The 23,471-nt window shown below is 48.8% G+C and overlaps 1 long non-coding RNA gene across 1 annotated transcript; it reads right to left on the bottom strand.

Annotated features, from left to right (window-relative positions):
* Nucleotides 1-20,039: 20,039 nt before the first annotated feature.
* Nucleotides 20,040-22,494, bottom strand: LOC127060366 (uncharacterized). The gene is made up of 2 exons (XR_007779341.1): nucleotides 22,352-22,494; nucleotides 20,040-21,131 (listed from the first exon to the last, which is right to left on the bottom strand). It is a non-coding gene; the product is annotated as an uncharacterized LOC127060366 (long non-coding RNA).
* Between the last annotated feature and the right edge of the window lie 977 nt (nucleotides 22,495-23,471).

Genomic DNA, 23,471 nt, shown 5'->3' with positions numbered 1-23,471 from the left:
TTGCCTGGAGGGAGCAGGTGCTGGGCTGGTGCACGAAGTGAGAATTTAAAGCAGAAAAGTCATTTAGGAGCAACTTCAATGCCTTGTTTTAAATATCTTTTTTAATAATAAAAAAAGAAAACACGTTTTGAACAGGAAATGCGGGATGTTTCACCTGGAATGTTTTACACTTACTATTTTGATCTTTGTGGGCTTTCAGAGAGGTTGCTGGGAGTGAGAATAACTGGGAAATATGGAGATGATGCCTGAGAAGAAAACAGCCCAGAAAAACCCCTGTGGATTTTTTAAAAGCATGTTTTTAAAGAGGAAACACAACATTAAAGTCAAAGCAGAGCATTTGAAAAGGCAGGGGGTGAAAGCCTGGGGAGCTGCTGCTCGGCAGGGCTGGTGGCAGGTCCCCAGAAGTGCTGCTGGCTGCAGGCACAGCTCATCCCTCCCAGCTCCCCCAGCTGCCCTCAGCTCCCCAGCTCCTGCCCAGCAGGAGATTCCCCTTGTTGAAGGTCTCTGCTCTGGTGGATCAGGATCCATCCCTCCCTCCAACCCTGCCTCCTCCCTGCCAGGAGCTCTCCCACAGAGGGGAGAGGGCTCGGCTCAGCCCTGCCCGTCCAGAGCAGCCCAGCCCCCCCGGGCCCATTTCTGGTGATTTTGGGGTGTGTTACCCCAGAGAGCCCCGAGCTCAGGGCTGCGCCACTGTCCCCTGCCTCGGGAGTGCCACCAGCACACCAGGAGGAGCACAGGCAGAGCAGAGCCCTGCAGGGAGAGGGATTTCCCTTTTTATTCTCTTGCTTGTGGAACACCGTTTTCCCCCTTTGAAGGGGCCAAACATGAGCAAAGAAACAAATAAATCAATCAGTTCCTCCGAGAAGATGAAATGCTCTCCTGCAGCCCTGCATTAACCCCTGGCCCTGCATTAGGCTGCAGCTCCTGCTCCGCACCCTGGATGCTTTTAAGGCAGGATTTCAATTATCCAAAGTGGCTCCTGACAGAGTTCCAGGCACATTCCCGGGGGGGATGGATCCCTGCAAGCCCTGAGCTCAGGGAGGAGCCCCTGCCCTGCAGGATGGGGCTGGGGGGGCTTCCAGAACTTCCTGTGGGGATGGACTTGGGTGGAGCTGGGGGTTGGGAGTGCAGGGTCCCTGCCCCGGGGCTCAGGGGTATTTATAGGAAAAGCTTTTTAATAGCCTGAGCTGGAAAAAAATCTGGTTAAACCCGAGCTCATCCCCACGTAATTAAATAACCCAGCTATGACTCAGAATATTGATCAGGCCCTGGCTCCCCTCCCTTCCAAAGGAAATTTCCTTGGGGAAGATTCTCCTGCTGTTCCCAGCCCTGTGGATGTGGCACCGCAGCCAGACCCATCCCTGGCTCTGCTTTCATCCTTTAAAATGCCCTACTTTGCCTTAAATCTCCCGTTTCCTGCTTTAAACATGTTTGTAAAAATTCCACAGGGGTTTTTATGGGATGTTTGTACCTCAGGTATCATCTCCATATTTCCCAGTTATTCTTACTCCCAGCAACCTCTCTGAAAGCCCACAAAGATCAAAATAAATAAATTAATCATGTAAATTATTCCAGGTGAAGCATTCCAGATTTTCTGTTTGAAATGTGTTTTCATTTTATTATCATAAAGCCCATTTAAAACAAGACATTGACGGTGCTTTTCTGCTTTAAATTTTCGCTGCTTGGACTCATGCCTGTTAAAAATGTAAAAAAATAACATAAATTGGAGGTAAAAGGATATTTGCAGTTCTCCTGCAGGTTAAATTAGCTGTCAGCTTTGCCCATTAGATTCCACATCCTTCAGTGATCTCAATTTTTATTTGGTACTAAATGTTAATCACCAGAATTGCTGCTTGTATTTTAATATTCCTTTTCATTACCCAGGCTCCTGCACACCAGAATCTGAATTTATCTGAGGGGCTGCAAACACTTTAATACACTTTATATTATTTATGACACATATTTGCAAAGGATAAGACAGAATAAAACCTCTTCTGTCAAGAAATTCTGTGCTTGGTCCAGGTACTTCCGACATCAATAAGAGCTTTTTCATAAATATTAATTTAGGTTTCTATCTTCAGCATGGGGAACATATACAGCATGGAAAAATAAATGTGTTTGCAAATTGTCCCAGCTAATTTGGGCTCAGGTGGTGGAAAGTGCAGGGGCTGCTGTGAGTTCACCCTGCAATGGAAAACAGGAGCTGAGCTTTGGATCCTGCAGCAGTTTGGGGTCTTTTTCCATAAAATTAGAGAATGGAGGAAACTTGTTCATCTCCAGCTTTGTGTTTCAGGCTTCTGAAATCGAAGAGGAATAATAGAAAAACAGAAATGATGGAAATGATGGAAGTAATAGAAATAATGGAAATAATAGGAAGGAGCTTCTGTCTGCCTGTTTTCCACAGGCAATGGATTCCAGCTGCTCTAAAATAAAGACACTGGAGAGTGTTTGAGGCAGGCTTTGTGCTCCTTGAGTCTCCTTTGTGTGCAGAATTATCCCTGAGCTCCTGAGGAGGGGAAGGGCTGGGGCAGGGCAGCCCGGAGCCCCAGAGAAAGGAACTGCCTGGAAAATCTGATGGGAAGGGCTGGGGCTCAGTGACAGGGACTGCTCACCCCAGCCCTGCCCCAGGGACAGCTCAGAGGGTGAAACACAGCTCATTCTGCTGGATTTGGGTAAATAAAGCCAGAGAACCAGGAGCTGTCAGAGAACCAGGAGCTGCTGGAGAACCAGGAGCTGACAGAGAACCAGGAGCTGCTGGAGAACCAGGAGCTGTTGGAGAAAACCAGGAGCTGCTGGAGAACCAGGAGCTGCCAGAGAACCAGGAGCTGACAGAGAACCAGGAGCTGACAGAGAACCAGGAGCTGTTGGAGAACCAGGAGCTGCTGGGGAACCAGGAGCTGACAGAGAACCAGGAGCTGACAGAGAACCAGGAGCTGACAGAGAACCAGGAGCTGTTGGAGAACCAGGAGCTGTTGGAGAACCAGGAGCTGTCAGAGAACCAGGAGCTGACAGAGAACCAGGAGCTGTCAGAGAACCAGGAGCTGTCAGAGAACCAGGAGCTGTCAGAGAACCAGGAGCTGTTGGAGAACCAGGAGCTGCTGCAGAACCAGGAGCTGCTGCAGAACCAGGAGCTGCTGCAGAACCAGGAGCTGCTGCAGAACCTGGAGCTGCTGGAGAACCAGGAGCTGTCAGAGAACCAGGAGCTGCTGGAGAACCAGGAGCTGTCAGAGAACCAGGAGCTGCTGCAGAACCAGGAGCTGCTGGAGAACCTGGAGCTGCTGGAGAACCAGGAGCTGCTGGAGAACCAGGAGCTGCTGGAGAATCAGGAGCTGTCAAAGAACCAGGAGCTGCCAGTGGAGCTGCAGCTGGGCCATGAGAACACCCAGTTTTCCCACTATCCCTGGTTGCTGCATTGGGGTTGAGGTTTCTTTTGGGTCCCTGCCAGCCCAGGATAATCCCCAGTTCTGTGATTCTGGGCTGTTTTCTGGTCACAAACCTTCCAAGCCCTTTAGTGCCTCTGGAGTTTGGGCTGTTCTGAAGCAAAGTGAAACCTGGGATCACAGCAGATGTTATGGAGGAACCCAAGAAACATCTGGATTCTCATGTTGGTTCACAGATTTATTACTATTTATATGGAATTCTGGGGTGGTTTAGGTGGGAAAGGACCTTAAAGCCCAGCCCATTCCACCCCCCCCACCAAGGGTTTTCATGCCTGAGCCAGGACCTCTCCACTCCCACAGGGAAGAATTTCTTCCCCATAACCCACCCAAACCTCCTGCCAGTTCAAAGCCATTAAAGGCATCAGGAATTCCACACAAATACCTGGAATCCCTCCATGCCTACCCTGAAAGGCCCTGGCAGCCCCTGGTCCTGACATCCTCTGTGTATAACCTGGCTTTGGAGAGGGCAGAGCCCCTCCAGGTGCACCAGGTGCCCCATGTGCCAACATTCCATCTCACCTGAGCCCCATTTTGGGAGCAGAAGCTCTGAACCTCACTCTGAGCAGATTTAAACTGCTGGGAGCTGCAGCCAGGCTGTGGAAATTGGGATTCTGAGCCGTCCTCCTCTCCCTGTCAGCCTGAACTCCAATTTCTTAATTTGCTCGGGTCCTCTGCTGCTCAGGCTCAGCCTCGTTAGCCACGTCCCCTCCGATGGAGTTAGAGCTCTAACTGACAGCCAGGACAGGGCTCTGGTGGTCAGGAAAAGCTCCCAGTCAGCCACTTGTCCCCTGCTGTCCTGTGACAGCAGCAGGGACAGCAGCAGCAGCTCTCTGGTGCCTGCCCACCCCTCTGGTGATTAATGGGGCATCAGCAGGGCCCTGATGGGAGCAGGGATGTGTTTGTTGTCCTCGGGAAGTGGAGCTGAAGGGAGGAACTCCACGAGCTGCCAGGATGTTCCAGTCCTGGTTTGAAAGGACAGGTGTCTGCTGAGGAAGGCAGGAGCCTGCCCTGAAATGGAGAATGCAAACCCATCCCTCTAAATTATTATAATTTTGGAATTAAGGGGAACTCAGGCAAAGATCTGGGAGCAGGGATAACAGTTCTTTACTAGGGAAATTAAAAATAAAAATCCAATAGTACAAAAAAAGAAAACAAACCCTGCCAGAGTCAGAGCAGGCCCTGCCCTGCTGTGTGTCAGGGTGGTGGCACAGTCCCATCCCAGGGTGGTGGCACAGTCCCATCCCAGGCTGGCTCAGGGTGGTGGCACAGTCCCATCCCAGGGTGGCACAGTCCCATCCCAGGGGGCTCAGGGTGGTGGCACAGTCCCATCCCAGGGGGGCTCAGGGTGGTGGCACAGCCCCATCCCAGGGGGGCTCAGGGTGGGAGCACAGTCCCATCCCAGGGTGGCACAGTCCCATCCCAGGGGGGCTCAGGGTGCTGGCACAGTCCCATCCCAGGGGGCTCAGGGTGGTGGCACAGTCCCATCCCAGGGGGGCTCAGGGTGGTGGCACAGCCCCATCCCAGGGGGGCTCAGGGTGGTGGCACAGTCCCATCCCAGGGGGGCTCAGGGTGGTGGCACAGTCCCATCCCAGGTGGCTCAGGGTGGTGGCACAGCCCCATCCCAGGGGGCTCAGGGTGGTGGCACAGTCCCATCCCAGGGGGGTCAGGGTGGTGGCACAGTCCCATCCCAGGGGGGCTCAGGGTGGTGGCACAGTCCCATCCCAGGGGGGCTCAGGGTGGTGGCACAGTCCATCCAGGGGGCTCAGGGTGGTGGCACAGTCCCATCCCAGGGGGGCTCAGGGTGGTGGCACAGTCCCATCCCAGGGGGGCTCAGCCCTCCTGCAGTGCCAGCTGTGGCTCTGCTGGAGCAGGGATCCTGCACAAGGGGGGAGTTTTCCTCTGCAGCTCCAGGGCTGCTGGAGATGGGCCTGCTCTCCCTCTGGGAATGCAGGGCAGCAGAAAGCTGCTCCTCTGGGAATGCAGGGGGCAAAGGCTGCTGGGGTGTCCCAAAGCTCAGATTGGATCCAGGGAGGAATGCTTGGCTCCTCCCCTGGGCGGAGCCTCTCCCATGGGATGCTGGAATTTGATCAGCCCTGCAGTTGTGGAAGAGGTTTTACAGCGACTTGTGTGAGCCAGAGAGAAGTTAGATAAGAGGATCCATGTTCATCCCTGACAGAATTTCCTACCAAGGTCGTTGACATAGAAACCAAGAGAGAAAGAAGGAGAAATAGGAGAAGCCTGCAACTGCCTGTTCCAATGAGCCTTTTGTTTGTCTCTGGTGACCCATGAGTAAAGGGTGAACTTATGAGTTTTGTAAGAATGGATAAAAAACATCCACGCTGGAATAAAAATTGTTTGGAGCCTTCTGAAAATGAAGTCTGGTGCTTTGGGCCATCTCCATCTCAACTGCGCCCTGCAGGGACACTCGCTGGCCATGGACAGAAGATAATTAATAATTAATGGCCCATGAACAGCAGAGATCTCCTGCAGGGGGATTGGGTGTGGGGGAGATAAAGAAAAAACTGCCCCAGGGACAGCAGAGAACTGCCCCAGCTCTGACAGGTGGGGACAGAACACAGCCCTGGCCACACCTGGCATTTCCAGCCCAAGGCATCCAGCCCTTCCTCTGCAGCTCCTGCCCTGCCTGAGGGCTCAGCTCAGGAGACAAATCACACATGAAGGGTTTGGGTATGCACAGAGCATTTAAAGACTGAGCTGGAAGGGAGAGTGTTTGGGTTCAGACACTTGTTCCTGCTCAGGAGCACAAATTCCAGGGGTGTTTCCTGCAGGATCTGCTCTGGGCTGTGGTGGGGTGATCCAAAGGCTCCCCTGGGCTCTCACCTCACTTCCATGTGGCCCTTCCTGAACCAGAGCATGGTCAGGGACTGCAAACTCCCTTTTCCTGCTGGGAATTTGGGAGCTATACCATAAAAAAGAAGGAAATTGCTTTTTTTTTAGCACTGGAGAGGGAGAAACCCCTCCCAGTCTGGCACTGGCAAGAGGTGGGTGTCACCATGGATTGGCAGGTGACAAATTTGGCCAGAGCTTGGCCAACCTGAGCCCAGGAAGAAGAGGAGCCACCAGAGAGTGGTTTGCCAGGAGCTGACTAATTTAAGGGCCCAAAAACCTCACTGAAGCTCTCTCTGGAGAGCCTCTGCTCCTGAATTGTTATTTCACCCTCTGTGAGCAAATCCATTGAGGAAAAAGGTTCATTTTCAGCTGGAGCTGCCCCCGACTGCTGGGAACATTCAGCTCCAAGGGGTTGATTTATGGCCCTTTCTGAAGCTTGTAAAATCATTTGTTTCTATTAATACCCCTCACTGCCTCGCTGCCACTTCAGCAGGGACAAATCTGCAGTCACAGGTGGAGGAAGATGAGGAATTAGGATAACCTGAGGAGCCTGGCTTCAACCCTCTCAAACCCAGCAGGAATGAGAGCCCAGGGATTTCTGTGAGGTGAATTTATCCCTGGAAATTTGGGGCCAGAGGAAAATCATCCCTGGTGAGGGGGGTGAGACTCAGAACCTTTTTCTGGGGTTGATCGAGGACAAGTGAACAGGGATGAAGAGCAGGGGAGAGGGGAGAGGTGGGGCTGTGTGTGCAGAGCACTTTGGCTGCTTGGAAGAAAACCCCCAAATTCTGTCCCAAGTGGGATTTAATGTGCTTTGGGTCAGTGTAAAACCAGACCAGCCCCCTTGTGATCACAACGTGGGGTTTGCCAGAAAGCCTCAGCGTTCCTTGCACTTCATTTGTTATTCCAGGTGACTTTCAGCAGAATTTCAGTGTCTTTAAACACTCAGGTCCTTCCAAATTCTATGGAGAAGCCTCAGAAATCCCACAATGAATGAGCTCCATGCAACTCTACTGCTGACCAGGAAAATGCACCTCTGCAAACATTTCATTTCAGAGCTGTGGAAATGCACATCAGCCCCAAACCCCTTTTCCCCTGCTCTGTCTGCCCTGCTCTCTGTGCAGAGAGCCAAACCCTTCATTTTGCTCTCCAACTGATCTGCCAAGCCTTCAGCTCTGAGCAGATTTGTCAATTCCAAGTTTGAATCCAGGAGGAAGCAGCACAACAAAGGGAGATGTGACACCCTTCAGCTGGCATGGAAGGAGGCTGAGCCCAACTGCTGTGCCCAGATTGAGTTCATTTGGATTTCTGAACCAGTCTAAAAGGAATAAAGCAGAGAGGCAATTGCAGCCTCGCCTGTTTGTTTGTTTATTTGTGTGAATGTCACTTTGTGTGGCTTTTTTTTATCCCCTCTCTTGTCTGGGCTGGCTTAACACCCAAAGTGTTCTGAGGGAGCCGTGAAAGCTTAAAAAAAAAAGGTGATTAGAGATGGAGAAGAGAACAAAGGAGGCTCAGAGCATCCAGGGACTCCTGACCTTGGGCAAACAAAGCTGCTCTGGGATTAAAATGTAACTTTTGACTCCAAGATATCAGAAGGATGTTGGTATTTTACAGCAATTTAAAGGTGCCCACATAAAGAGCTTCATATTCCTTGGGGTTTATTTTTCAAAATCTCTTCACTGCAATCCCATCTCCAACCAAGCCTCACCATTTTTGGCTCTAACCCAGTGCCAGGACAGGTAACTCTGACCCATCCAACCTTCCCCCCTGCATTTGTCCCTGTCCCTCCTGGCTCCAGGGTGTTTAATCCCTCTGCAGGTGTGGGAGCTCATTGATTTCAGTAATCCTGGGAGCTCTGGGGATTTTGGGAAGCTGCACCACCTCTAAGTATGGCTGGGCTTCTCCAGGGTGATTTCCACTGCTCATTGTCAGGGAGCAGCTACAGCACCTTCAGTCAGCCTGGATTTTGGGCAGGGCTGTGCAATTTTGGGTGCAGGGCAGCGTCCCCGAGGGCCTGGGGTGTTTTGAGTGTCTTGGGTAATCCATGGATAATTTTGACAATGTAAATTTTGGAGTCTGGATAAAAGGTGAGCCCTGATCTCCAGCTTGGTGACTCCAGAGCCTGGTGGCTGTCACTGATGGGGAGCCTTGGGGACACGGGCAGCCCCTGCTCCAGCAGTGCCCAGGGGTGGCCGAGGGTGATCCCTGGGGCAGGAGAACAGAGGAGAAGGGATTTATGGACCCATCACCTCCTGGAACAGCTCACCCTGCCCAACACTGCCTTCTTCAACACCCAAAATGAACCATTTCCAGCAGGACCAGAGACTTCTCTGGCTCACACTGCTGCCCCAAGACTCCTGCTCCTACCCACGCTCCCCTCCAGCACGAGGGATGGTGGGATCGCTATGAACAGCCCCATTAATTCTGATTTCAGCCCTGCCTCTCAGCTTGCAGCCTGGGCTTGAGGGCTGGAGCAGCAGCCCGAGCTGCTCTGAGAGAGGGGAGGGGTTTCCAGGGGTTAATTAAGGTTTTCTTCACAGGTCACTGGGGACACTCTTGCTGCCTGCTTTAACTTGGCTTTTTCTCTCTTTACCAAGACAGAAATCAAACATTAATAAATTAAAAGAGGGTGGAAGAGAGATGCAATAATCAATCAAAGACTTTCCCAGACTGGGGTGAGTGACTCCAAGGGAAGCTGAGAAAACAAAAGCAGCTCCTTTCCTGGATGAAAGGTGAAGGAAAAAGACAAAAGATTAAAAATCTTTTTGGCAGATTTTTAATGAGCTTTTGGTGGAGAGCTGTTGATTTTCACACGTGCACAGAGCAGAGAAGGGGCTTGGCTTTAACTCAAGCTTCAGTGAGTGGCAGGTAATTAATTAAACAAGGGCTGAGCAAGTGTCAAGTCACTGGATTTGAGCCTGAATCCAAACTTACCCAAAGCTTGGCCTTGCTACTGCCCTGAGAGGGCAGCCACAGAGCTGAGCCCTGTGTGAAGATTGCTCTCAGCCCCTCCTGCTCACCTGGAGGTTGAATGAAATTGCTTTGATTTACACAAGTGCTTTCTTTTACCTGTTCTGAATCATCCCACAGTGACTTGTGGGAGCAATTGGCAGTTCCTGGCTCAGTATCCTGGAGAGAGATGGAAAAGCAGCAGTGGGAGATAAGGAGAGGGCTCCTAGTGGGATCTAAAGCTGGGCCTGCCCAAAATGAGCCTTATCCAAGAATAAATGATCCCTAAACAGCTGCTTGGCACATGCAGGCTGCCTGTCTGCCCAGGGGTATTTTTGAGGTCCCCCATTGGAGGAAGGAGGAATGAATCTGACTCAATGTTCTTAGAAGGCAAATTTATTATTTTATTGTCACCGACATGTTTTATGAAAAATCCTTTCCTTAGGATTTTCCCCTCCTGAGAAGCTGAGAGGCCTCAAGAACAAATGTAAACAATTCTTATCTGCTGCTGTGAGATGCAACAGGGAGAATCTGTGATTGGTCTCATCTGGTTGTTTCCAATCAAGGGCCAATCACAGTTCACCTGCCCAGACTGTCTCGGTCAGAGACAAGCCTTTGTTGTTCACTCCTTTTCTATTCTTAGCTTGGCCTTCTGATGAAATCCTTTCCTCTATTCTTTTAGTATAGTTTTAATATATTATCTATCATAAAATAATAAATCAAGCTTTCTGATACATGGAGTCAACTTTCTCCTCTCTTCCCTCATCCTGAGACCCTTGTGGACAATACCACATTTTATGGTATTGTATTATATTAAAGAATGCTATACTAAGCTATACTAGAAAATAGAGAGAGAATGCTTAGAGAAGGCTTAACCAGGTACTACTCCAAACCACTGACTCTCTCCTCAGAGTCCAACACAGCCTGACTGAGATTGGTCATTAAGTCAGAACAATGCACACGTTGGATAAACAATCTCCAACCACATTCCAAAGCAGCAAAACACAGGAGAAGCAATCAGATAATTATTGTTTTCCTTTTTCTCTGGGGCTTCTCAGCTTCCCAGGAGAGAAATCCTGGGCAAAGAGGATTTTTCAGAAAATATGATGGTGACACCCAGGCACTTATTCTGGTTCTTAAATTTCGATGATCTCCTGGAGCTTTTTCATATTCTGAGTCCTCTTTTGGAGAGTGTTTTTGGTTTTTGACTCCAAGAGCTTCAGCCTTTACTGTCCTAGGTTAAAAAGTGTAACTGGGGCTGTGTGTTCTCTTTTCCACCTGTCAGAGCTGGGGCAGTTCTCTGCTGTCCCTGGGGCAGTTTTTTCTTTATCTCCCCCACACCCAATCCCCCTCCAGGAGATCTCTGCTGTTCATGGGCCATTAATTATTAATTATCTCCTGTCCATGGCCAGGGAGTGTCCCTGCAGGGCTGATCAAATTCCAGCATCCCATGGGAGAGGCTCCGCCCAGGGGAGGAGCCAAGCATTCCTCCCTGGATCCAATCTGAGCTTTGGGACACCCCAGCAGCCTTTGCCCCCTGCATTCCCAGAGGAGCAGCTTTCTGCTGCCCTGCATTCCCAGAGGGAGAGCAGGCCCATCTCCAGCAGCCCTGGAGCTGCAGAGGAAAACTCCCCCCTTGTGCAGGATCCCTGCTCCAGCAGAGCCACAGCTGGCACTGCAGGAGGGCTGAGCCCCCTGGGATGGGACTGTGCCACCACCCTGAGCCCCCCTGGGATGGGACTGTGCCACCACCCTGAGCCCCCTGGGATGGACTGTGCCCACCAGCCTGAGCCCCCCTGGGATGGGACTGTGCCACCACCCTGAGCCCCCCTGGGATGGGACTGTGCCACCACCCTGAGGCCCCCTGGGATGGGACTGTGCCACCACCCTGAGCCCACCCTGGGATGGGACTGTGCCACCACCCTGAGCCCCCCTGGGATGGGACTGTGCCACCACCCTGAGCCCCCTGGGATGGGACTGTGCCCCCACCCTGAGCCCCCTGGGATGGGACTGTGCCACCACCCTGAGCCCCCTGGGATGGGACTGTGCCACCACCCTGAGCCATCCTGGGATGGGACTGTGCCACCACCCTGAGCCCCCTGGGATGGGACTGTGCCACCACCCTGACACACAGCAGGGCAGGGCCTGCTCTTACTCTGGCAGGGTTTGTTTTCTTTTTTTTTACTATTGCATTTGTATTTTTAATTTTCCAGTAAGGAACTGTTATTCTGCTCCCAGATCTTTGCCTGAGAGCCCCTTAATGTCAAACATTATAATAATTCAGAGGGGAGGGTGTTGCATTCTCCATTTCAGGGGAGGCTCCTGCCTTCCCTAGCAGACACCTGGCTTGTCAAACCAAGACATTTACAGACTTCTAACTCTCTGGCTCAGAGCAAGAGAGCCCCCAGGAGATCCCAGCTGGTGGATGGGGCTCTTTGCCTGGGGGATTTCACCTCCCAGCCCTTCCCTTCTCCCTGTGCCCGCAGGGAGCTCACAGGAGGGGCTGGAAGTGCTGCCCCCCCACAGCAGTTTTGCTGCTGGCGCTGCCAGTTGGGCCTTTCTGCTCTGAGGCAGATGATCAAAAGCTTCTTTTCAGCAAAAATATGTAGCTGGGGAGAAAAAAAATTAAGAAATTCAGGTTTGAGACAGGCTGATAAATGAAGGTTTTTATTTGTGGCTCATCCATCAGTTTGTTTTCCTGATCACTCTGATGTGCAGGATGGATGAGGTGTTTTTTCTTAGTTTATTTGACTCGTTATTCACAAAATATCAACGTGTGGAGGCTGCTCTGGAGGCTCAAATGAGCCAAAAAAATGTAAATTAATAATATTAAATCTTCCATGTTTGGGTACCTTCATGGGTGTGTAAGGAACTCACCTGAGGTCAGGGGTGGGCATTTTGGATGTTTGAAGAGCTTGGGCTACAATTGGGAACTTGGCTTGGGCCACAAACTGTCCAAAATCTAAACTCTGACAATGTTTTTCTCACTTGGGGTTTGACAGTTCTCATTAGCCAATAAAATCCATGTAATCCATGACCCAGACACTGCTCTGAACAGTGGGTGGAACTGCAGCCTCGATGGGGATTTTTCCCCTCAGGACAGTGTGTGTCATGTTTGGCACCTGTGGTAGCACTCAGAGAACAAAACCAAGCCCTCAAGCAGAATATTTCTGCTCAGTGACTTCCCCCGGCTGCCTCACAGCTGATGTCTTTATTTGCCATGGCCTTCAGGAAGGATTTCTTTAATTCAGTTCTAAATCTTGCAGTGTAAAATTGATTTTTCTGCCTGTTTCTGCCTCTTCTCAGCAAACAAATGCTCCTTCCCCCAGGAAAGGGCTTTGTACTCTGAGGTTAATGATATGTGGAGTCACAGAAAGTCTCCAGTCAGCACTCCAAGGATGGGGCTGGAGACAGGGCCAGCTCCTCAGTGAGGAATTAATTAATTAATTAGATGGAGGCAGGCAGGAAATGCCGTGCTGTGATGTTTATCTCAAGCAGTGCCCTGGACCTGGCTGTGATAAGGGGTTTGGTTATCTCCTGTCCTCCACAGCAAACTGAGGTCACTGCATGGCCGAGCCATTGCTGGGACATTTTTCAAAGGTGATTTGTGCACCTGCAGCTCTTCTCTGGGTTCGAATAGGGAGCACTCCCTGTCCTGAGTGTTCCCAGGGATGGGATTTCCTCGGGAATAGCTCTGGGGGATCACAGTCCTCCATCCCTTCTGGGAGAAGCTGCTCCCACTGAAGCCAGGTCAGGGAATGGGACACAGCCCACCCAGTAATTGCAATATTTCAGTGCATTTTTGTATTTCATTCCAATAATTGCAATATTGGAGTGCATTCCTGTATTTCATTCCAGTTATTGCAATATTTGAGTGCATTTCTGTATTTCACCCCAGTAATTGCAATATTTGAGTGCATTTCTGTATCTCACAGCCCACCTCAGTAGCTGCAATATTTGAGTGTGTTTCATCCCAATAATTGCAATATTTCAGTGCATTTCTGTATTTCACAGCCAACAGCCCACCCAATAATTGCAATATTTGAGTGCATTTCTGTATTTCACAGCCAACCCCAGTAATTACAATATTTGAGTGCATTTCTGTATTTCATCCCAGTAATTGCAATATTTGAGCGCATTTCTGTATTTCACCCCAGTAATTACAATATTTGAGCGCATTTCTGTATTTCATTCCAATAATTGCAATATTTGAGTGCATTTCTGTATTTCATCCCAATAATTGCAATATTTGAGTGCATTTCTGTATTTCACCCCAGTAATTGCAATATTTGAGTGCATTTCTGTATTTCACCCCAGTAATTGCAGTATTTGAGTGCATTTCTGTATTTTACAGCCAATAAAATAACTGCAATATATGAGTGTATTTCACCCCAGTAACTGCACTATTTGAGTGCATTTCTGTATTTCACAGCCAACCCCAATAATTGCAATATTTGAGTGCATTTCTGTATTTCACCCCAGTAACTGCACTATTTGAGTGCATTTCTGTATTTCACAGCCCACCCCAGTAACTGCAATATTTGGGTGCATTTCTAATCCCAAAGTGCAGCTAAAACTTGCAGCTCAAATCTGCACTGAGGTAAACCCAAAGTCCCTCCAGGTCCCAGGCTGTGACACAGCGCCTGCTCCCCACTTCCCTGCACATTTCCAACCTCAGATCTCCAGGAAAACGCTCCCCCTGTCCCTCACACCCTCTCCAGGCTGGCCAGCAGCCCCTGCACGCTCGGGCCTGGCGTGGGCCGGGGTGTTGATGTGGAGATGGGGATTTGATGGAACCATCCCTGCTGCCAGGACACAATCTGGGCTGGTTTGGCTCCTGCCTGGATCAGCTCTTCCCTCCTGCAGGAGCTGTGTGTGCGAGCAGCAGGGACACACTGCAGCAGGAAAATCCATCCAGAGAGGGAAAAAGGTTAGAATTGTGACAGATGAGTAATGCCACGGTTGGCTCTCACCATTAAAAGTATAATAATTATTGTACTTTATTATCACATTTTATTTATATAAGTGAATATTATATTATGCATTCCCATTCTCTGAACAGAGAGAGACAGAATTCTCTCTCTCAGGGTTTTTTCCTGGAGAAGCACAGAGAGAAGAAGAGAAAAGCAATTCTTATCTCCACCTGCTGCTCCTGTTGTTTTTGCAGATGTGGAATGTGTTGGGAAGATTGTTTACCTGAAGTGGTTTGTCAGTTGGGTTCTGCTGAGGATTGTTTTGTTTCCTTGGCCAGTCACTCAAAGCTGTGTCCTGGCTGTTGGGACACAGTCACCAGTGTTCTTTAGTGTCTTTGTATGGTGTAGAAGAGCATCTCTTTCATACAGGATAGTGGAATATAGTTTTAATAAAGCAATTTTCCAGCCTTCTGAATCAATGCAGTCAGATGCCAATCAATCATTTCCTCACGTTGGGAGCACCCTGATTTTACTATAATTATGTATAGATGTTAAGAGAAGTTTTATAGAATTATGAAAGTTATAGAAAACTGAGAGACATAAATTAAAGTCTATAAACTTACAAGTAAAACTTATAAACTGCTTAACCCTCCTTGCGTTGTTATTATGGGGTGGCCTGGGTTTGGGACATTTGGGAGGGTTGGCTTGTTACCGTGTGTCCTGGGTTGCCAAGCAGACTGTGCTCTGTTCCCCACCTGCCTGGCAGCTGGCTCCTGTCCATTGGGCAGTGTTCCTGATCTCTGCCACACCCACTCCTCCCTGGGGCACACCTGCTGATAAGAGGCCATTGGATGTCCCTGCAGGGCTGATAAGAACTGCAGCATCCCACTGGGAGATGTGAGCCCAGGGGGAGGAGCCAAGCATTCCTACCCGGATAGAATCTGGAGATCCTGGAACACCAGCACGGCTTCTGCACTGGATTCCCAGAGGAGCAGCAGCTGCCTCTGGCCCTGGATCTCCAGAGGCAGAGTGCACCCTTCTCCAGGATCCCTGCTCCAGCAGAACCAGCCCTGGCACTGCAGGAGGGCTGAGCCACAATTCCAGTGGCACTGCTGCCAGCCCCTGACCCACAGGGTGTCAGGCTGTGCTCTGCCTCTGCCAGGGCTGGGTTGGGTCACTGCACTGTTCATTTTATCCTTTCATTTTCCTCCCTAATAAAGAACTGTTATTCCTGCTCCCATGTTTTTGCCTGAGAGCCCCTACATTCAAATTTATAGCAGTTTGGAGAGAAGGGGGTTGCATTTTCCATTTCAGGGGAGGCTCCTGCCTTTCCTACCTGGCTTTCCAAACCCAGACACCAGGGCAGCACCTGACCTCCAATCCAGGTGTCAGGAAGTGACCTCCACACTGGGCAGCAAAGAAGGAGTCAGTGGACAGAGCTTTGGGAGGGGCTAAAGGATTAAAAGGTGAAACATCCACTGTGTGGATGAGCACATGGTGGGGAAAATCCTCTGCTCCCAAAATATTTTCTCTATTCAGTCTTCTGCTGTATTTTTGATAAGGTTTTAATGAACCTTTTGCATTGTCTGAAAGGGAAGATCGTTTCTCACAGAGTCAGCTCCTGGGTTTGAGTTGCAGCCCTGGAAGCTGCCCTGCCCTGGCAGGTCAATAATGACACAGCACAGGCAAACCCTGCCTGGCAAATGATTGATTAATTAGCAAATCCAGGAAATGTCAGGCACGAGCTGGGGGAGGGAGCTGATATCCCTGTCAGCCAGGTGACAATGGGAGATTTCCATAAAATTGGAATTTCACCCATGTGGGTGAAGAGTTGGGACATTTCCCTGGTGTTGGGTCAGCTTTGGGGGTGGCAGCAAGGACTGGAGGGTTCTGAGCTCAGCATCTGAGCTGGGGAGGTCAGTGGGGCAAACTCCAGGGAGGGAAGGAATTAGGGACAAAAATCCTGCACTTGTGGAGTAAAACTATAATTGTTCTTCCCCAAAACTATCCCTGTCTGGGAAAAGATTGAGTGCACCAGGTGTGACCGAGCTTTAAACCTCTGGGCGGGGCTGTGTGTGTGAAAATCACATATTTGGCCAATAGCAAATCTCAGATTTTGGCCAGTATCAAATCTCAGATTTTGGCCAATCTTGAATTTCAGATTTTGGCCAGTATCAAATCCCAGATGCTGACCAGGAACAAATCTCAGATTTTGGCCAATCTTGAATTTCAGGTTTTGACCAGGATCAAATCCCAGATTTTGACCAGTATCAAATCTCAGATTTTGGCCAGTCTCAAATCCCAGATTTTAGCCAGTATCAAATCTCAGATGCTGACCAGGATCAAATCTCAGATTTTGGCCAGTCTCAAATCCCAGATTTTGACCAGTATCAAATCCCAGATTTTGGCCAGTCTCAAATCCCAGATTTTGGCCAGTATCAAATCTCAGATTTTGGCCAATAGCAAATCCCAGATTTTAGCCAGTATCAAATCTCAGATGCTGACCAGGATCAAATCTCAGATTTTGGCCAGTCTCAAATTTCAGATTTTGACCAGGATCAGATCTCAGATTTTGGCCAGTCTCAAATTTCAGATTTTCCTACAACCCCACCCCAGCTGCCCCTGGATTGCTGTGTCTGATCAGGCCACGGAAAAGCCCTGAAACGGAACAGAGAGAAGGAAAAAATTGTAAATAATGAGAGAGGCAAATGGTGCCTCTGGGAGTTGCTCAGAAGAAAGGACAGAGGATGGTTTTAAATCCAGGAGTTTTTCCTGCCTTACACCAGAGATTAACGCCCAAACCTATCAGATTAATGGCTGAAAACAGCAAAAAAATGGTGCTGAATCTGTAATTTCAGAGAAAGATTCATTTTTTTTCAAGCCAGGAGTAATTTTGCAGTTGTTTTCCAATGGAATATTCTGGGTTTTGAGGATTTCTCTTCAAAGCTGAGCATGGGGGAAGCAGGATCCCCCTGAGCACTGGGATGTGAGGAGGGGGCTCTGGGGGCTCAGCCTGAGAAATCCCCAGGACAAATTTACAGGAAGGTGAAAGAAACCTTTGGAACCTTGAGATGAAATAAAAAACCTGAGCCTGCTGCTAAAAATGGCTCTGATTAGGACAGCAAAATTTGATTTGGAGATGTTTGAAAGGGGCTGAGAAGAATAAATCTTACTTTATTTATTTTTTGTTTTCAGCAAATTGTGTAACTTCTAAATGCACACAAAAGACCAAATATTTGTTGGAAAAATGAAAATATCTACATAAAACTTGGTTTTGTTGTGGCGATTTTCAACTTTAAAAGTCAGTTTAATTCTAACATGAGCAACTGTGCTGAGCCTAAATCCTAAAAGACACAAAACTTGAAATTGTGTTGCTTTATGACAGAAATAATTTTTATTTTCTTTTACTTTATAGGATCCATCCTGAAGACTTTGATTTCTGGGAATCTGGAAGATTTAGTGCTACAAATCCCATCACTTTTTCCTCTTTTCAACAGAGAATTGGGGCACAAACACAAAATGTTTAATGGTGCTCAGATGCCAAATTTCTGCCAAATAATTTTTACTGGGGCTGGACACAGAATTACTGCTGAAATGATTGAAAATGAGAAGTTGGCAAAGTCCTTCTGAGGCAAAAATGTGCATTTTGGCTCCTTTTGCTTGCAGGGACTGCAGAGCCAGAAAAGTCAGATTAAAAAAACCTGAATTATTTAACTCTTGAAAGCCTGGTTTGTGCTGCAGTTGGATTGTTCTGGAAAATACTGGATTTTTGTGGGAACCCAGCCCATCCCTCCTGATGTCCAGAGCTACCCAGAGAACCCTTGGGGGGCTCGGGGGCCTTGGAATGTTGCCAGAAGCACTTGGTGGATGGATTTTGATCCATCAGGGATGTGCCACCTGTGTGTGAGGAGATGGAACCTGTGGGAATCACTGGGGTGGGAATGGTGAAGGGAAGACACAATTATAGGGTAAATCCCAGATTTTGGGGTTTGGTACAGGGGGGTTGTGGAGACAAGATGGAGCAGTCAGGGCGTGTCACCAGGCTCTTCTTTCTTCTTCTTGCCATCCATCTGCTGTGGTGGTGTTGGCACTTGGGGATTGGTCTGGGGTGAGGGTGCACCTGGTGACGAGGGTGACAGGTACTGGGGATAAAAGGTAAATCTGATATCCGTAGTTTTTGTTATAAAAGATGTGCCCGCCTTGGGGGTGGTCAGAGTGCCTTTGGCTGCCCTGCTGGTCAGATCCAGGTCGGGCAGAGAAGGGACTTTGTAGATAAGAAACAATAAACAATTCTGAAGACCGAAAAAACCAGAGTCCAGACTCATCTTTTGAGGCCCAGCGTGCAAAGAACCATCCTAGGGTGGGTGGGAGCAGAGATGGACAGCCCAACCCCATAGAATTTCAAATTTTCCACAGTTTTCTCATAAATGGATCCTGTCCCATCTTGTTCAGCCCAACCTTGGACACTTCCAGGGCTGTCACATTTGTATTCTCTGGAAAAATCCCTTGGTCCAGGATTTTTCTCCTGGGAAGCTGAGAAGCCTCAGAGAAAGGAAAACAATTCTTCTCTCATTTGCTTTTCCTGTGCTGTGCCCATGTGGAATGTGTTTAAAAATGAAAACAATTCTTCTCTCATGTGCTTCTCCTGTGCTGTGCCCATGTGGAATGTGTTTAAAAATGAAAACAATTCTTCTCTCATGTGCTTCTCCTGTGCTGTGCCCATGTGGAATGTGTTTAAAATGAAAACAATTCTTCTCTCATGTGCTTCTCCTGTGCTGTGCCCATGTGGAATGTGTTTAAAAATGAAAACAATTCTTCTCTCATTTGCTTCTCCTGTGCTGTGCCCATGTGGAATGTGTTTAAAAATGAAAACAATTCTTCTCTCATGTGCTTCTCCTGTGCTGTGCCCATGTGGAATGTGTTTGGGGATTGTTCACCCACAGGGGATTGTTCCATTGCATTCTGCTGGGAGCTGTTTTCACTCTTTGGCCAATCAGGGCTGAGCTGGGTCAGACTCTGGAGAGAGTCAGGAGTTTTCATTGTTCTCTTTTAGCCTCCTGCCTGTGTCCTTTCTGTGTTCTTTAGTACAGTTTAGTACAGCATTCTTTAATATAATATGGATCATAAAATAATAAATTATGCTTCTGAGAGCCTGGAGTCAGATCCATCATTCCTGCCTCCATCAGGGCACCCCACAAATCCAACAGGGGCAGCCACAGCTGCTCTGGGACTTCCATCCCAGCCCCTCCCCACCCTCCCAGGGAGGAATTTATTCCCAATATCCCAGCTAACCCTACTCATTTAATGGCTTTTTTCCTCTCCTGTGTAGAATTTGATGCAAAGATTTTTACAATTTTTATAGCTTTTTAAAGAGCCAATGAAAATGAACCTTTCTCATTTGAGCCATCAACCCCAAACTTTTCCTCTATATTTTTATATTTTATTATGGGTTTATTCCTCGGTGATATTTCTCTCCAGTATTGCATTTCTCTTATTTGTACCTTGTTTTTTTTTTTTTTATTCTGTGTACAAATCAAGGATTTGAAGATCACTTAAACCTGTTTTGTTTCTCCCTGGTTTTATTCTGGGTGAAATGCAAGGATTTGAGGAGCACTTTTAAATAAAACCTGTTCTTTTTGTTTCTCCCTGTTGTTTTGTTGTTGTTGTTGGTTGGTTGGTTGGTTGGTTTTTTTTGGTTTTTTTTTGTATTGAATTCAAGGATTTGAAGAGCACCATTAAAAAAACTTTTTTTTTTTTCAATCTCTCTATTTGTTTTCTTCCCTCCCAAATTATCTGTGTAAGAGCATCTATAAATACCAGAGCAAGTCAGGCATGAATCTCTAAGACTAAATATAAAACCTAAGGAAAAATACAGCAAAAACCTCCATGAAGAGGAGAACATCTTGATTTTATTGGACAGATCCCTTTATCCACATGGGATCTGTGGATCCACCACAGACCAGGCTCAAACCTCCTCCATCAATTCAGAAATTTCGAAACATTTGAGATGTATCAGACACCAAAATGGGATCTTGTTGGAACCCTGAGAATTTGAGACTCTCTGTGCTGACAGGCACTGACCCCAGGAGAGCTCTGCATTGACCTGAGAATGTGGAGAAGCTTCCAAAATGGAATGTTGGAACTGGGATTGTGGGTGTGGAGTTTGGGTAGAAGTGTGGGACATCACAGGGTGGGAAACTCAGAGTTTGAGGGTTTAGAATACAGTAATGGATATAAAGCAAGGTGGAGATTTTGGGGTGGAGGCTTTTCCTTCTTCTTTACCTTCTCCTCCTTCTCCTCCTTCTCCTCCTTCACCCGCTTCTCCTTCTCCTTCTCCTTCTCCTTCTCCTTCTCCTTCTCCTTCTCCTTCTCCTTCTCCTTCTCCTTCTCCTTCTCCTTCTCCTTCTCCTTCTCCTTCTCCTCCTTCCCCCTCTCCTCCCTGGCTTTGGGTGGTTTTGTGTCATTGGATAAAAAGTCCCCATTGCAGCCATGGGTGGTTGGTTATTGGGTTAAAAGTAAAAATAATTTTGGTGTCATTTCTTAACTGGACATTTTATCCTTAAAAGGCCTTGGAGAGAGAGAGAGAGACAGGGCTCCGTTCTTACCTTGTTAGAGACAAGTGCTGCAGAGCTCAGGGTTTGTGAGGCTGTAATTTAGATAAGAACTGATAAACATCTGAGTTCCAACAAGAAAAACCATCCTGATTGAATCCCGACCTTGGCAAAAGAGTCCTCAGGATCTAATTTCTCCAAAAGCCTTTTAAAATCCCAGTTAAGCATTCCAAGAAGGGATGGAAGGGGATTTAAATCCCTGCTAGGACTCCAGGAGGGAGCAGATGCTCGAGAGGTGCACACAGCTGGGTTGTTCCAAAAGCAATTTATTTCCCTCAGAAGTTACTGTCAGAAGTAGAAAAGTGTCCAAAGTCTTGCTGGGATCTGGAGAGGGGCCTGGAATCCCAGAGATTCCAGCAAAGGATGTGCTGCACTCAGGAAAATCAAATGGAAATCCAGATTAATATGCTGCACCCAGGAAAATCAAATTAATATCCAGACTGCTCTGGAGAGGTTTGACAAATGAATAGGAACACTCACATTTCAGGGGTTATTTCAATATTTAATTGAGGATCACAGAACCACGGCAGGATTTGGGATCTGGGAGTGAGATGGGATGAGCCATCCAAAAAATCTGGGGCAGCTGCTGCTCTTGGTTTTGTAATTGTTCTTAAGGCCATTAAATAAAACCCTTGTTAGAAATAAATATCCTAAACATCCTTCATTTGTATGCTCAGTGTTGATTCTAAAAATATGAGGGAATAAAGAGATAATTTATCCAATTCCTGAGATCCTGCAATGCCTAATGGGTTTTTTGTGATAATAACAGAGGCAAAGCAGATTGATGTGCATCCCACCAGCTCCCAAACTCGCTGGGTTTGTTTGTACCAGGGATAAATTAGCAAAGGCCTCATATAAACAACGTGGTGGAGCTGGCAGCTTGAAAATAAAAATCCATGTACAAGGGGATTAATTTGCTTTTGAACATGTTTGGGAGATGACTTGAGTGGATCAGCTCAGCTGGGATGGTCTTGCCCAAAGGGACTTGAAACCAAATCACCACAAGGAAGAATTTTGTAGAGGTGGGAACTGAAGTCAGGCAGGACCTGGGGAAGGAGTGGGATGAAGGGGAGAGGGGCAAAAACAGGATGGAAAACCCCTGAGAGATGGAGAGGAAGGCAAGGAAGGTCCCTGAGGCAGCAGTGAGGGGGCAAACAGGCCCAGCCTGGGGAAAATAGATGGATTTTATAGCTCTGGATGGTGGGGAGCAGAGGGAACACTGAAATACCCTCCCCTCCTCCTTGGCTCTGGATTTCAGTCCCTCTCCCACCCTCTCAGTCCCTCTCCCACCCTCTCAGTCCCTCTCCCACCCTCTCAGTCCCTCTCCCACCCTCTCAGTCCCTCTCCCACCCTCTCAGTCCCTTTCCCACCCTCTCAGTCCCTCTCCCACCCTCTCAGTCCCTTTCCCACCCTCTCAGTCCCTCCCACCCTTTCAGTCCCTCTCCCACCCTCTCAGTCCCTCTCCCACCCTCTCAGTCCCTTTCCCACCCTTTCAGTCCCTCTCCCACCCTCTCAGTCCCTCTCCCACCCTCTCAGTCCCTCTCCCACCCTCTCAGTCCCTCTCCCACCCTCTCAGTCCCTCTCCCACCTGCAGGGGCTGCAGGAAGCAGGGAAAGGCTCTCAGCCATGGCTGGCAGCCCCCTCTGCTCCCCTGCCTCCTTCCCTGCCCTCCTCCAGGAGCTGAAGGGTCCCAAATTGGATTTTTGCAGCACTCCCTCCTCCCTCCTCACTCTTCCCAAGGTTTTTTTCCCCAGCACTGCCTGCCCTGTCCCCCAGTAATCCCTGCCTCCCTCTGGAAGGAATTCCTGCCTGGAGCTGCCAAGGCAGCTCTGAGGAGCTCACAAAGCACACAATAGGCTCTAATGAAAGGGCCAGACAGGCAAACACTGCCCTGGTGATTTATTCAGCCGGCTGAACTCCATCAGGAGGAGTCAGTGATGGACAGAGAACTCTCTGCTGATGGATCCCCACGGATTCACCTCATTTTGCAGGGAAATGGGGCTGCAGCTTGCAGGACAAGTTGCAGTTTTATCACTTTGGAGAGGTTTGGGATCTCAGCTGCTGAGAGCCCCTCCCACAGCCCTGCAATTAATAAATGCTGGTTAAGGCTTTCATTGCCCCTTAATTCCAAAATGAGGAAATAAGGGAGGGGGCAGCTCTGGCCCTAACTGCTCTGATCTGGCTCATTTTAGCCCTAACCTGGATGAGCTTTGGAAAACCAGCTTTTCCCTGGGTTTTCCACCTTGTGGGGCTGGCAAAGGCTCAGAGACAGAGGGCAGCCCTGCCTGGGATGGCACTGCCTTGACTGCATCCCTGCAGGCTGAAAAAGGAGCTGGAGGGCCCAGCAACCTCCCCGGGTTTGCCTTTGTTCCCTGGGGGTTTTCAGAGCTGCTCTGGAAAGTTCTGACTCGTGAGCAGGGAGGCTGCAAGAGGTGAAATGGGGAAAGCCCCGCTCCCAGGGCCTGCCTGCAGCAGGAACAGGCACTGCCTGCTCCTCTCCTGCCTGCCAGAGCTCAGAAGGGACATTTCTGGGGACCAGGCACCATCCACTCCTGGCTGGAGTTCATTTACTGCCCCTGCTCCAGCTCAGCCTGGGACAGGGCTTGAGGCATCCTGTCAGGATGTTGTGGCCCTGGAGGGACCTCTCAGGTGTGTAAAACCAGGAATGAGCCCTGGGCAGGTGTGTAAAGCCAGGAATGAGCCCATTC

This window comes from Serinus canaria, chromosome 22 (assembly GCF_022539315.1).
Source record: "Serinus canaria isolate serCan28SL12 chromosome 22, serCan2020, whole genome shotgun sequence".
Classification (NCBI taxonomy): domain Eukaryota; kingdom Metazoa; phylum Chordata; class Aves; order Passeriformes; family Fringillidae; genus Serinus; species Serinus canaria.
Note: the sequence above shows the minus strand (reverse complement) of the source record. Positions and strands in the feature narration are given on the sequence as shown.